A 13,788-nucleotide genomic window follows, 5' to 3' on the forward strand; every position below is an offset into this window, starting at 1 on the left:
CATGTAACCATAAGATGCATACACATAAAAGAAGTGGAAATAAATGGCAACCATGAGAAGAAAAGGCATGAACAAGTTGATAACAAATTTCACCGATTGTGTGTTATGTCTCCGGGCCCTAATCAATGTGGGGAGGCCTCTTTCATTAATCTCTAGCGAAATCAAATTACATGCATGTACAAAAGACACCTTATACCTCCACTTTCGAGGATGGCCTAAAAATGCTTACCTGTGCTAAAGAAATGGACTACACTATTGAATTCCTAGCAAAATATTGTGGAAAATGACAGTAAACTCAACCCCTTTCTACTTTGGTCAAAATCTGGTCCCCAGGGAATCTTAAAGATTCCCTAAAGATTCCTTTTCATGGGTTAGCTTGAATTCAGTTGCTCAAATGAAGAATCAAGTCAGACCATCATGTTCCTTGCAAAAAACTGAGAAGAATGAGAAGAAAGCTGGCCTAGTTCTAAAAATGTCAATTTCGGGTCCCCATGGAATCTCAAAGATTCCTCAAGATTCCATAAAGATTATATTTTTTAGGATGCTTGAAATTATGATGCTCATATCAGAAAATTTATTACATCATCAGACTCCTGGCGAAATTATGATTCGTTTGAATATAAACTTGGCATGAATTTGACAATGTGAAATTTTGGCCCTAAGGGAATATAAAGATTCCTCACTAATTCTGCATAAGAATATTCCTTGGAATATTACCTGGAAAAATATTCCTTCAAAATTTTTGCCCCTCCTGGGTACGTTTATGCTCCTATTTTTGTAGTTTGATCCTATGTCTGGTGCACAAACGAGTCAGGCATTTAAATAAAAGAACCCGGACAAAGTTTTTAATGTAAGGCTCATTGGGTCGTTGCCAGGAGGCTAAAGTTGGTGAGTAGAGGTCCCGGGGTCTGTTGGACATTTGATGGTGTATGGTTGGCTATGTAAATGTTGGCATTGATGTCAAACAAGGGTTAGCATGATGATTTTTTGTTTGGAAGGAACTCCATGGTAACTTTAGGCTTCTTGTAGAAAATCATCACAATAGCAGGCTTACTGAAGAAGCCATAAAATGATGATTACAGTGATGGGATAGACGGAACTCCAAGGTGTTAGAAAATTATATATTACAGAAAAATGGAACACATAAAAATATTGCAAAAGTATAAACATAGAAAACACATAAAACAAGAGAGACACAGATATACGTGGTTCACCTAATTTGGGCTACATCCATGGAGAAACAACCAGTCATTCCTTTTATATTATCTAGAAAATTGAAGAGATACAACCTATAGAAAATTCGTTGTAATTCCCTCTTCACTCTCACACAATCTCCTCTCTCTTTCTCACTTTGAATACACATCTACATAGACACGATACAATTCCCTCATACATAGTGAGGGGTTTCTTTCTAGGGAAAAACACCCTAAATTAAACATAATTTCTACCGTCAGATTTTTTCCTAATGAATGGCCGAGATTGACAACAAAATTACAACATTTTACAAGGAAATTTACATTTATTTTTAGCTTCGAGGGCACTGCCCCCTATCCCTCGCCAGGGTGGGGCTCTAAAGAATCTTCGTCACCCCCCTGGTGGCGTGCATAAATGGGTGTCGTTTCTGCCACATTACGAAATGGGGTCCAATGCGGTGATACCTCTGAATAAAGAAGATAAGCAGGCTCCACACCCAACGATCTCCCGCTTGGAGAATGATTATAGCAACTCCATCGCTGCTTCATTTGCTGGAAAATCACTCCACATTGGACCTGGTTGTTTCTTATCTTCATCATCATACTTGAAGACCAATTGAAACTGAGCAAAATCTCAATTTCTCCCTGGTTACAACTTTTGTTAACATATCTGCAATATTTTGGCTAGTGTGTATCTTTTCTAGCTTCAACTGTCCATCTTCCAACACTAACCATATGAAATGGTACTTGAGCTATATATGTTTAGTCTTGGAATTAAATGCAAAGTTCTTTGCAAGATGTATGGCACTTTGGCTATCACTGTATAACCTGCCCAACTCCTTCTTCTTACCCAATTCATCCATAAACCTTTGTAACCAAAATATTTCTTCACTAGCCTCTATAGCAGCAACATACTCTTCTTTCTTCATTGAGAGTGTGACAACACTTTGCAGTTTTGAAACCCAACTAACAGTTGTTCCACCTATAGTAAACACATACCCTGTGGTTCTCCTCCTGCTATCTCTAGCACCTTCCATATTTGCATCAACATAACCCTGTAGAGCAATGTTTGAACCACCAAAGTATAATTCTTGATTTGTTGTACCTCTCAAATACCTGAGAATCCACTTCACCGCCATCCAGCGTTCTTTTCTTGGATTGTTCATGTACTTGCTTACAATGCCTACTGCATGTGCAATATCAAGCCTTGTGTAGAACATTGCATACATTAAGCTTCCAACTGCTGATGCATATGGAACTTTAGACATATAAGCCATTTCTTCCTTAGTCTTGGGACACACCTCCTTACTTAGTTTGAAATGGCTAGCCAAAGGTATACTAAGTGGTTTTTCATTCTGCATATTAGATATTTTCAACACCTTTTCTATGTACTCACTATGAGACAACGTTAATTTTTTATTCTTCCTGTCTCTAGTTATTCTCATACCAAGGATTTGTTTTGTAGCAGCCAAATCCTTCATTGCAAATGAGTTTGCCAATTTTATTTTGAGGACATTTATTTCCTGCATATTAGAACCTACAGCAAGCATGTCATCTACATACAATAACAATATAATATAGTTGCCATCATTTTTCCTTTTGAGATAAACACAATGACCAGAGTGACATCTAGTATAACCTTGTTTAGACATAAACCTATCAAATTTTAGATACCACTGCCTTGGAGCCTGTTTTAAGACATACAAGCTCTTCTTTAGCATGCACACTAGTTTCTCCTTCCCTTTTACCTCATATCCTTATGCCTGCTACATATATATTTATTCCTCCAAATCCCCATGGAGAAAGGCTGTCTTTACATCTAACTGCTCAAAATGCAAATCTTCAGCTGCTACTAGACTTAAAATAGTTTTGATTGAAGTCATTTTAACAACAGGAGAAAATATCTCATCAAAGTATATACCCTTTTTTGTGCAAACCCCTTCACCTCAAGTCTAGCTTTATACCTTTTTTTGCCTCCACCTTCTTCCTTCAACTGGTAAACCCATTTATTTTGCAATGTTGTTTTACCTGCAAGCAACCTGACTAAGTCCCAATTCTAGTTATGTGCTAAGGAGTCCGTTTCTTCTTTCATGGCTTGCTCCCACTTCTTCCTGGTTTCTACCTGCACTGCTTCTTCATAACATTTTGGTTCAACATAATAAGTCAACAATACATAATATAATGAAGGAGAGTATCATTCAGAGGATCTACTTATCCTGGTAGATCTTCTAACACCACTATCAGGTGTTTGAGGTTCTTGTTGTTGTTGTTGTTGTTGTTTTGGTTGTTGATCATTATGATTTTCAGGCACCTTCACTTTTTATGTGATCTCATCAAGCACTGTGTATTCTTTGTTTTCTTTTTCCTACATCTGATCCTTATACAAAATCTTTTCATTGAATATGACATCTCTTCTCCTAATGATTTTGTGTTTTTCGTAATCATAAAAGCGATAACCAAAATCATTAACACCATATCCAATAAACATACATTTCTTTGATTTTGCCTCAAGCTTTGTTCTATTTTCTTTATTAATGTGTATAAAGGCTTCACAACCAAAAGTATTTAAAAAAGAGTAGTTTACCTTTTCACCTGTCTGTGCCTCCTCTAGAATACCACCATCCAAGAAACTTGTATCTACATCATCTGCCCAAAATTGTAAAGGCAATCCTGCATGCAATCTTATGCACCTTGCATGCTCCATGATTGTTCTTTTCATCCTTTCTAACACACCATTTTCTTGTGGTGTTCCTAGAACTATTTTCTCTCTGCAAATTCCATTCTTTGAACAATACCTATCAAACTCTTTGCTGCAATATTCACCTCCATTGTCTAATCTGAAACACTTCAACCTTTTTCTTGTCCCATTTTCAACCAAATATTTCCATTTCTTGAAAGTATCAAATACATCATATTTATTTCGAATACAATAAATCCATGTTTTTTTGGTTGCATCATAAATAAAAGTAACATAACAACGAGAGCCACCGAGAGATGATACCTGAGAAGGTCCCCATACATATGTATGCAAAAGCTCTAATTTTTCACTCTTCTTTTCTTTCCCAACTCTGAGGAATCTGACTCTCTTCTATTTTCCATAAACACAATTCTCACAAAATTCCAAATCAACATGCTTCAAACCTGGCAACAAATATCTTGAGAGAAGAATCTGCATCCCCTTCTCACTCATGTGCCCAAGCCTATGATGGCACAATGTTGTATCTTCTCCTTTAGAGGTTAAAGCATTAATAAAATTAGAAATATCATTGCATAAATACAATGTACCAACCTTTTCTCCTTTTTCTCTTACTAGGGATCCTTTAGTGACCTTCGAGGTTTTATATGTAAAAGTAGTTACACAACCTTCACCCCCCAACTGCCCCGTTGAAACTAGATTTTTCTTCATATATGGAACATTCCTTACCTCCTTCAATAGCCATTGATTTCCACTCTTTTGTCTTATGAAAATTGTACCCATTCCAATGATTTTACAGGGTTTATCATCACCCAATAAAACCTATCCAAAATCTCCTTGAACATAATCATGAAAATGTTTCCTATCAGGTGTGGCATGGAATGAGACCCCTGAATCTACCACCCATGCATCAATAATATTTTCTAATGAAAGAATCAAAGCATCTTGCAACACATCACCTATCACATTCGCTTCATGATTGTTTTCTTATTGTGCATCTCCTTCTTTTCCCTTTCAAGACTTGTAGTCTTTCTTTAGGTGTCCTTTCTTCCCGCATTTCCGGTACATTATCCCTGATCTGGACTTGGATCTTCCTTTCCTTGACTTACTGCGATATCCAGGGCTCTTTCCTCTTTCCATTTTTCTCCTCCTAGTCTCTGCAGTGAAAAAATTACCTGATGTCTCACCAGATCTTTTTCATTGCATTTCCTCTCTAAGGATTGCACTAACAACATCATCAAACTTTAAAGTACTAGATCCAGAGACAAAGTTACTAATGGCCATAATTAAACCATTCCAACTTTTTGGCAATGAGCATAGAAATAACAGAGCCCTGACTTCATCATCAAAAGTTACCCCTACAAAACCTAACTGACTGGTAACTATATTATACTCATTTAAATGATCAGTAATAGATCCACCTTCTGACATATTCATATTAAATAAATGCTTCATAAGAAATACCTTATTTGAGGCCGAGGGTTTTTCATATAGTTTGGCTAATGCCGACATTAAATCCTTTATTTTCATTTCCATTAAAATATTAAAGGCTTCTGACACAGCTAGGAACATCCGTATTGTTCCAAGTGCTTTTCTATCGAGAATATCCCATTATGTATCTGTCATACTCATCGGCTTCTTTGTATTTCCACTCAATGGAAGGTATAAATCTTTCTGATACAAGTAATCTTCCATCTACATCTTCCACAGCTGGTAGTTTTGGTTGTTAATTTTTTCGACCCTAAACCTACCATCTTCCGCCATTGCTCCCACTTGAACCAGGAACCCTTCTCTCCTGCGATTTTATTAGCCAAATAGACCTTCGACTCTGATACCAATTGTTAAAAAATTATATATTACGGAGAAATGAAACACATAAAAACATTGCAGAAATATAAACATAGAAAAGACATAAAACAAGAGAGATACAAATATACGTGGTTCCCCCAATTTGGGCTATGTACATGGAGAAACAACCAATCCTTCCTTTTATATTATCCAACAAACTGAAGAGATACAACCTACATCATATCTATTGTAATTCCCTCTCCGCTCTCACACAATCTCCTCTCTCTTTCTCGCTCAGAATACACATCTACATAGACGCAATATAATTCCATCATATATAGCAAGGGGTTGCCTTCTAGGGAAAAAATACCTAAATTAAACATAATTTATACCGTCAAATTTTTGCCTAATGAACGGCCCAGATTAACTATGAAATTACAACATTTTACAAGGTAATTTACATATATTTTTAGCTTCGGGGGCATTGCCCCTGATTCCTCGCTGGGCGGGCTCTAAAGAATCGTTGTCGCCCCCCTGGCAGCACGCATAAATGTGTCACCTCTAATGAGTTACCACATGGTAGTGATCACATCATATCAGAAGTCGGCATGTCAGAACTCTATAATAGTTGAAGTGATGAAAAGTTCTGATATAGAGAGCTTCCGATATGGGCTAGCATATGGTCATAAGAGCTCAACAAACCTAGGGCGAAGAGTTGTTAACAAAGGGAGAATGTCCCTTGGTAGAGACCGAAGGCTTAGCACCTTTGTTGGGTCCCTATAATACTAGTGATTACCCCATTACTATTGTAGTTATACCCCTTATTAATATTGTTGTGCCCCTATTGCACCTATATTGTTATTACTGTGCCCCATAGAATCCCTCTATTGTTATTTTTGTGGCTTTATATTATTATTGTTAGGTCGGCTGGATTATATTGTGACTCCTTAGACTCTTATATATAGAAAGGAGGTTTTGTCATTTGAATCATCCAAGAATGATTCATTTATGTAATGTAAAGGAGGTTGCCCCCTCGAAGAGGCTGAATTCTAAGGCGTTGATCTATCTTTTCCATCTTTTCTTGAGCTGGCTTCATAACATTTGGTATCAGAGCTTTGGATTCTAGGGTTTAGCTGCTCCAAACAGGTCTTCGTGGCATTTTCGCTATAACTTTTTTTTTGCGACGTTTCAGAAGTTGCAAAAAAAACCCATTTGAGAAGAAATCGCGCTGAACATTGGGTCCGAATTTCAGAGCTTTTCGCGCTATATTTCGGAGATATGACTGAGGAAGTTGGTCTTTTTGCAGACTCCTAAATTACATTCCAAATAGGTGACATGGGGAAAATCATCATAACTTTCTCTCTGGAGATCGGATTGAAATTTCATAAGAAGTGTTGAGCCTCAAACCTGCACCTTCCTATACACCCTCTCAACCTTCCTTTTCCACTTACTTCATCCACCAAGCTGTTAAATCATTGCATTATAGTCTAAAAAGAGCTTCTGACATGGTTTTCTAACTATGCTTATGACTGTTGTTTGGTTTAGATTTTTGTTCAGGCAGCTGCGGAAACTTGTCAGTTTTCGCAGCCAGCACAGGTTTCCGCAGCCATTTTGTTAAAGGCTATGCTACAGGTGTCCTATGAAGAAACGAGCCACATGGGCAAGCTGGTGACGTGTACATGGAACGTGTCCCTTCAGATCAGCCAAATCATCCATAAACGATCACGGTCAACAAGGGTCAAAGGCAAAGCCAACCAAGGAATTTAGTGGTGGCACGTCTCTTTTTTGAGCACATGAAGGTTTACATGGCACAGTCCTCAGCTCACGGAGATATCGGCACACCTGGAGATCAACCCCGTAACCTGAATCCAGCAGCTACCACTCCGAGGATTTAATGGACATGATGACCATTACGCTAGATCTCGGGCTGAGGAGATCTACGTGTCTCTGGCAACACAGTTAACAACATAGGATTTAGGAGTTAGTTACAACACTTTTCATTATAAATAACGCGTTGATAAACGCTGTGAAGTTAAGCTTTTGAGATGTAATTTTTGACTGTTGTTATCACCCCACTGTAGTCTGTTTTTACGTGTTTTGTTCTTGCTTTAATACATGAGAAGACTACTTTCCTGAGCTCGTTTTTGTGACTGTTCGTTGACTGGCTGAGGTGGCAGAGGGCCCCTGCGCACTAAAGCCCTGTATAGTTCTCATTTGATTTTATTATGTTTCTGCTTTCATAATTATTAGCTTGTATATAACATGCTGTTTTGATGTTTTTAATTCGCTGTTGTTTACATTTTCATTTATGTTTTCTTATAGTTGTCAGCTGATCAATGCTTTTCTACAGGTTTTCTTAGGCAGCCCGGGCAAATTTTCATCTTTTTAGATAAATACTGACATATGAGATCATCTTATCCTTCCTGTTAATTTTCATTTTCTGAAGTTTAATTCCAGCACTGTCATTTTTCAAATTGTGTTTTGCTTATTTATTTTTCTGCTACTTAGACATCATACTACTCATTTGTTTATGGTTTCTTTCTATAGTCAAGTGACTCTATTAGTAAGGAATCAAAATATTACTTATTGTAGTGTGATTTAGTTTGCTTTCTTGCAATTTAGATATCATATTGCTTAACTTGTTCATGATTGCTTCCCATAAGGCAGATTGAGTTGAAGGGTAAAGGATCAGAAGAGTTGAAGTAGTGTGATTAGTTTCCTTTATGCAATTTAATTTCCTGCAATTTAGATATCATATTGCTTAACTTGTTCATGATTGCTTCCCATAAGGCAGATTGAGTTGAAGGGTAAAGGATCAGAAGAGTTGAAGTAGTGTCAATTAGTTGCTTTACTTTCAGTCTTTGAGTTGCTTTAAGTTCAGATTTTACTTTCTTTTTCATACAGCAGTAAGGATACTGGGCCATTGTCATTAGTTCATTGTTTGATACATTTACTTCCTCTTAAGAATTGATTTCATTACAGTTATTTTAGAGCTTTCTTTTTGAACACTTTTAAGTTTGGAAAATCACTGTAGAAATCACCATTACCATCCATACTTAACTTTCATTTTTGCCATCACACACTAGGGAATCCATAAAAGATAAATCCAAAAACAAACTCAAAAACGACAAAATACTAAGAAAATGGTTATCTTGTACATATAGTACACTTCACTTTATCAGTTTACGAATCCCAGATTGACATTTTAATCAGCAATTTAGAACACACTAAATTGACCAAACATTTTGGCGCCGTTGCCGGGGAAGTGAAACTAGGTAGCCAATTTCTTAAAAAAAAAAAATTCAAGGAAGGAAAATTGATAACCTCTCAAAGTATGCTCTCCTCTTGCACTTAGTGTGATCTGGAGGATCAGAAAAGAGAAAGTTATTGGTTTAATAGTTTCTTGAGTATGCTCTCTTCTTGCACCTAGAGTGACCTGGAAGATCAGAAAGAGAATTATTAGCCTGACTTGAAGAAAAATAAAAATGATATGCATAGAGCAAGAGATTCTAGGGGAAGGTTTTTAGCTAGAGCCAAGAGTTCGATTTTCACAACTCCTTCTACCTCAAGGAATATACAAGAGACACCTCCATCATCTCCAACCTACACTCCTAGCCCTAGGATTCCTGGAATTCAAGAGACAGTAGTTGAGTTAGGAGACTCTTCCTCACCATCTATCGAATCTGAATTAGGAAAAGATCCTTTCTTTTCTTCTAAAGGGAGACACATTGTAATTGAAGAAGTAGAATCATCTGAGGAAGAAGAGGGAGAAATTCCTCCTCGTTCGCCATTAGTAGAGAAACCAGAGGACTCTGAAATCTCTGAGAAAACTACCATGATAGAAGAGGGAGTTAACGGATTTGGTAGAGGTAGAGGTAGAGGAGGAGGAGGAGGAAATAATGGAGGAGGTAGAGGTAACAATGGGGGAAATAGGGATGGAGATAACTCATTTGGATTTCCTATAGTCGATGAGGATTCTCGAGCAACAATGAAAAATATTTCACCATCTGTCCTCCCAAACTTTCATGGGTTAAGAAATGAAGATCCTGAAACATTTCTATTTGAGTTTGAGGTCGTGTGTTGAACCTATGATTATCTGGAAGACTCTCAAAAACTCAAACTGTTTCCTTCAACATTGAAAGGAGCCGCTTTGAAATGGTTCATGGGATTACTCACTCAATCCATTAGGACTTGGAATGATATGAAACAAACATTTCTGGATAGATACATGGATTATTGTATGCCTACCAACCACAAGGATGAAGTATTTAAAATGGTACAAAGAGAAGATGAAAACTTGGAGGATTTACTTGAAAGATTCCAATACAATCTGAAAAGAGCAAAAATGAGTAACTTAGATGAGGAAACCTTGAAAGCCCTTCTATTAAAATCCATTAGAGATGAATGGATAGATATTTTGAACATGATGGGAAAAGGAGACATATCTCAACTTCCACTTCATGATATAGCAGAACTGTGTGTCCATCTCTCAAGAGGAAAATCTAAAACTGGAAAAGGGCCTAGATATCCTTCTCTCATCAGAGCAAACAAATCTGTAACTGGATCAGTAAGTAGGGCTGAGATTGGCAATATGCTTGATGAATTCAAAACTGATATCTTAGGGAGTCTTAGTGAGCAACTAGACACTCTTAAGATCCACAATAAGCAGAAAGCAGAAGTTGAAGCTTTAGCCATCTTTTGCCCAAAATGTAGGAAAAAACATGCTCTCAGGGAATGTCCCTTGGATGCAAAAGTTGTAGAAACATGTGCGATTTGTTCAGAGAATCATGAGACCAAGGATTGTCCTTCAATTCCTGGGCTCAAAGCTGTCTTCCAAGAAGATCCAAATACAATTGAGTCTCTTTGTTTTGTTGCAAGGAGACCTTGGCAAGGGCAACAAAACCAAGGGTTTAATAACTCTATGAATTTTCAAACCCCACCAAATTGGAATCCTTGGCAACAACCTTGGTCCCAACCTCAAAATCCTTTTCAATCATGGGTACAAGGCATGCAAAATCCTTATGGGACATTTGTTCAATTTTATCAATATCCTCCATCTTTTCAAAACCAACAAGCTCCACAACTTCCAAATCAAAACCCACAACTATCATTGCCATTTCAACAACAACAACCCTCTCAACAGAACCCAAATTCTCAACTCTTTCTTCCATTCCAACAGAAGTAAAATCAACTTCCTTCTTAGCCATTGCCAAACCGCAATAATAAAAACCCTCAAAATGCTTACATGATAGAAGGTCAACAATTTCCTGCCTATATGATTGTTCCTCTCAATGATGTACAACTCAGATCTGGTAGAGTTCTAGATAAACCTTCTATAGATGCCCAAAATCAAAGCATTTCTGAGGAAGAACCTCTTGAAGCCAATAAGGGTTCTGAAGCATCTCTTCAAAACCAAAACACTTAGAAAGAAAAAGAAAAAGAGCTAACCCCCACAACTCCTATAGTTGAGCAACCTGCATCTTCATCCACACCTCCTTTTCCTGAAAGATTACAAATTGACAAAGGGGTGGAAAAACAAATCTTGTTGCCTAACTATGATTTTCTAGATGAATTAAAGAATGTCTGTATCAAGATTCCCTTGTTACAAGCCATTAGAGAGATTCCTATTCTAGCAAAAACAATAAAGGAGTTGAGTCTTAAAAGACCAGGAAGGAAACCTAGAGACACAAGAAGAATCCACCTGGTAGGGAAAATTGCAGACATCATGATGGGAAAAATTACTATGCAGAAATATGTAGATCCTGGTAGTCCAATTGTCAAAACACATATCAATGGGGTTGAAATTCCAAATACTTTGATTGATTTAGGGGCTGCTATCAACATTATGAGTAGACAGACTATGGAACAACTGAAACTTCCTAATCTTCTCTTTACACCTACTTTACTGCAACTTGCAGATCGATCAATTATTAAACCAAATGGTGTATTAGAAGACATTTCAGTCTCCTTAGACTCTTGGGAATATCCAGTAGATTTTATGATTTTAACCCCCAAGAGTAATTTAGGAGGACACCCTCTCATCTTAGGAAGACCTTGGCTAGCCACAGCCGATGCTTTCATCAGTTGTAGGTCTGGGGATATGTATATTTCTGATGGTAATTCGACAAAGAAATTCAATCTATATCCTCCAGCAAAAGCAATTACAGAAATAGGAGATAATGAGTGGATTGATGATGAAGATACTAGACAACCTGTCTTTACCATTTCTGAAGTTAGTGAAGATAGTCAAATTTTGAACACATTAGAAAATTTTGAAACATCTTCAGAATATGACCACACACAATTTCAGTTAGATTCCGACATTGAGTATTTATCATCTAGACAAATGTCTCTTTTCTCTATGGAAGAGTTTGGTAGTTCCGCCATTGAGATCTTTCCAGGAAAAACATTGAATATCAACAAAAATTTGGAAAGATCACAACAGGAAGAACTAACCAAAATCTTGCAAAAACATTCTACTGCATTTGCATGGGAATATACTAATATGAAAGGTATTGACCCTAATACTTGCATTCATCACATCTACATTGAGGAAAACAATATACCAATCAGACAACCTCAGAGAAGGATGAATCCAAACCTTAGGGAGATGGTGAAAGAAGAGCTCCAAAAGTTACTTAATGTAAACTTCATTTATCCAATTTCAGATAGCCGACGAGTTTCTCCTTTGGTTATAGTACCTAAAAAGAATGGTAAATGGAGGGTATGCATTGATTACAGGGAATTGAACAAAGCAAATTTGAAGGATCACTTTCCTTTACCCTTTATCGATCAGGTATTATATACTTTAGCAGGCAAAAAGTATTTTTCATTTTTGGATGGTTTTAGTGGTTACAATTAGATTCAGGTAGCACTTGAAGATCAGGACAAGACCACATTTACCTGTCCATGGGGAACTTTTGCTTACCGAGTACTTCCTTTTGGATTATGTAAAGGCACCCGCAACATTTCAAAGGACAGTACTAGGAATCTTTTCCGATCTAATCCATGATTGTGTAGAGGTTTATATGGATGATTTTACAGTTTATGGTAATTCGTTTGAAGAGGCATTAGAGCATTTGGAAAAAGTCCTTATAAGATGTAAAGAAACAAACCTATCATTAAGTCATGAAAAATGCTTTATGATGTTTACTGAAGGGATTGTTTTAGGACATCATATTTCAGGAGATGGGATTAAAGTTGATAGATCAAAAGTTGAAGTCATCTCCAAGTTGCCTATTCCAAATTGTCAAAAATATGTTAGAAGTTTTCTTGGATTTACTGGATACTATAGAAGATTTATTGAAAACTTCACCAAAATAGCATCTCCACTCTTCAAATTACTTACAAAAGACTGTGAATTCAAATGGGATCCTGATTGTCAATCTGCATTTGAAACTTTGAAAACAAGAATATCTGAAGCACCCATTTTGAGAGGGCCGAATTGGAAACTTCCTTTCCATATTTCCACAGATGCTTCAGATACAGCTCTAGGAGCTGTGTTGGGACAAAAGGATTTAGTTCCTTATGCCATTTACTACACCAGTAAAAATTTGACTCCCACTGAGTTAAACTATACTGTGACTGAGAAAGAGTTCTTAGTTGTTGTTCATGCAATCAATAAGTTTAGACACTATATAACTGGCTATGAAACTTTTCTCCACACTGATCATTCTGCAATTAGATATCTCATGAATAAACCTGTTACTAATGGCAGAGTTACAAGATGGCTCTTACTTTTACAAGAATTCAACATTACTATATTGGATAGACCAGGGAAACAAAATACAGTAGCTTATTTCTTGTCTAGAATCCAAAATACTAATGAAGATTCTCCTGGAGAGGATAAGTTCCCAAATGAGTATTTATTTGCAATAACTACTAAGACTCCTTGGTATGCAGATATTGCTAACTATTTGGCTACAGGAAAGCTACCTCCACATCTATTTCCTGGTGAAAAAAGAAAAATCATTCAGGAGAGTTCAAGATATTCATGGATTTCTAATGAATTGTTTAAAACAGGGCTAGATTGTGTGATCAGAAGATGTGTTCGGGAAGATGAAATGCCTGACATCATCAAGGCATGTCATGATGAACCATGCGGTGGACACT

This window comes from Pinus tabuliformis, chromosome 1_1 (genome assembly GCF_031772625.1).
Source record: "Pinus tabuliformis cultivar Carrire ecotype Pingquan chromosome 1_1, CPIR1, whole genome shotgun sequence".
Classification (NCBI taxonomy): Eukaryota; Viridiplantae; Streptophyta; class Pinopsida; order Pinales; family Pinaceae; genus Pinus; species Pinus tabuliformis.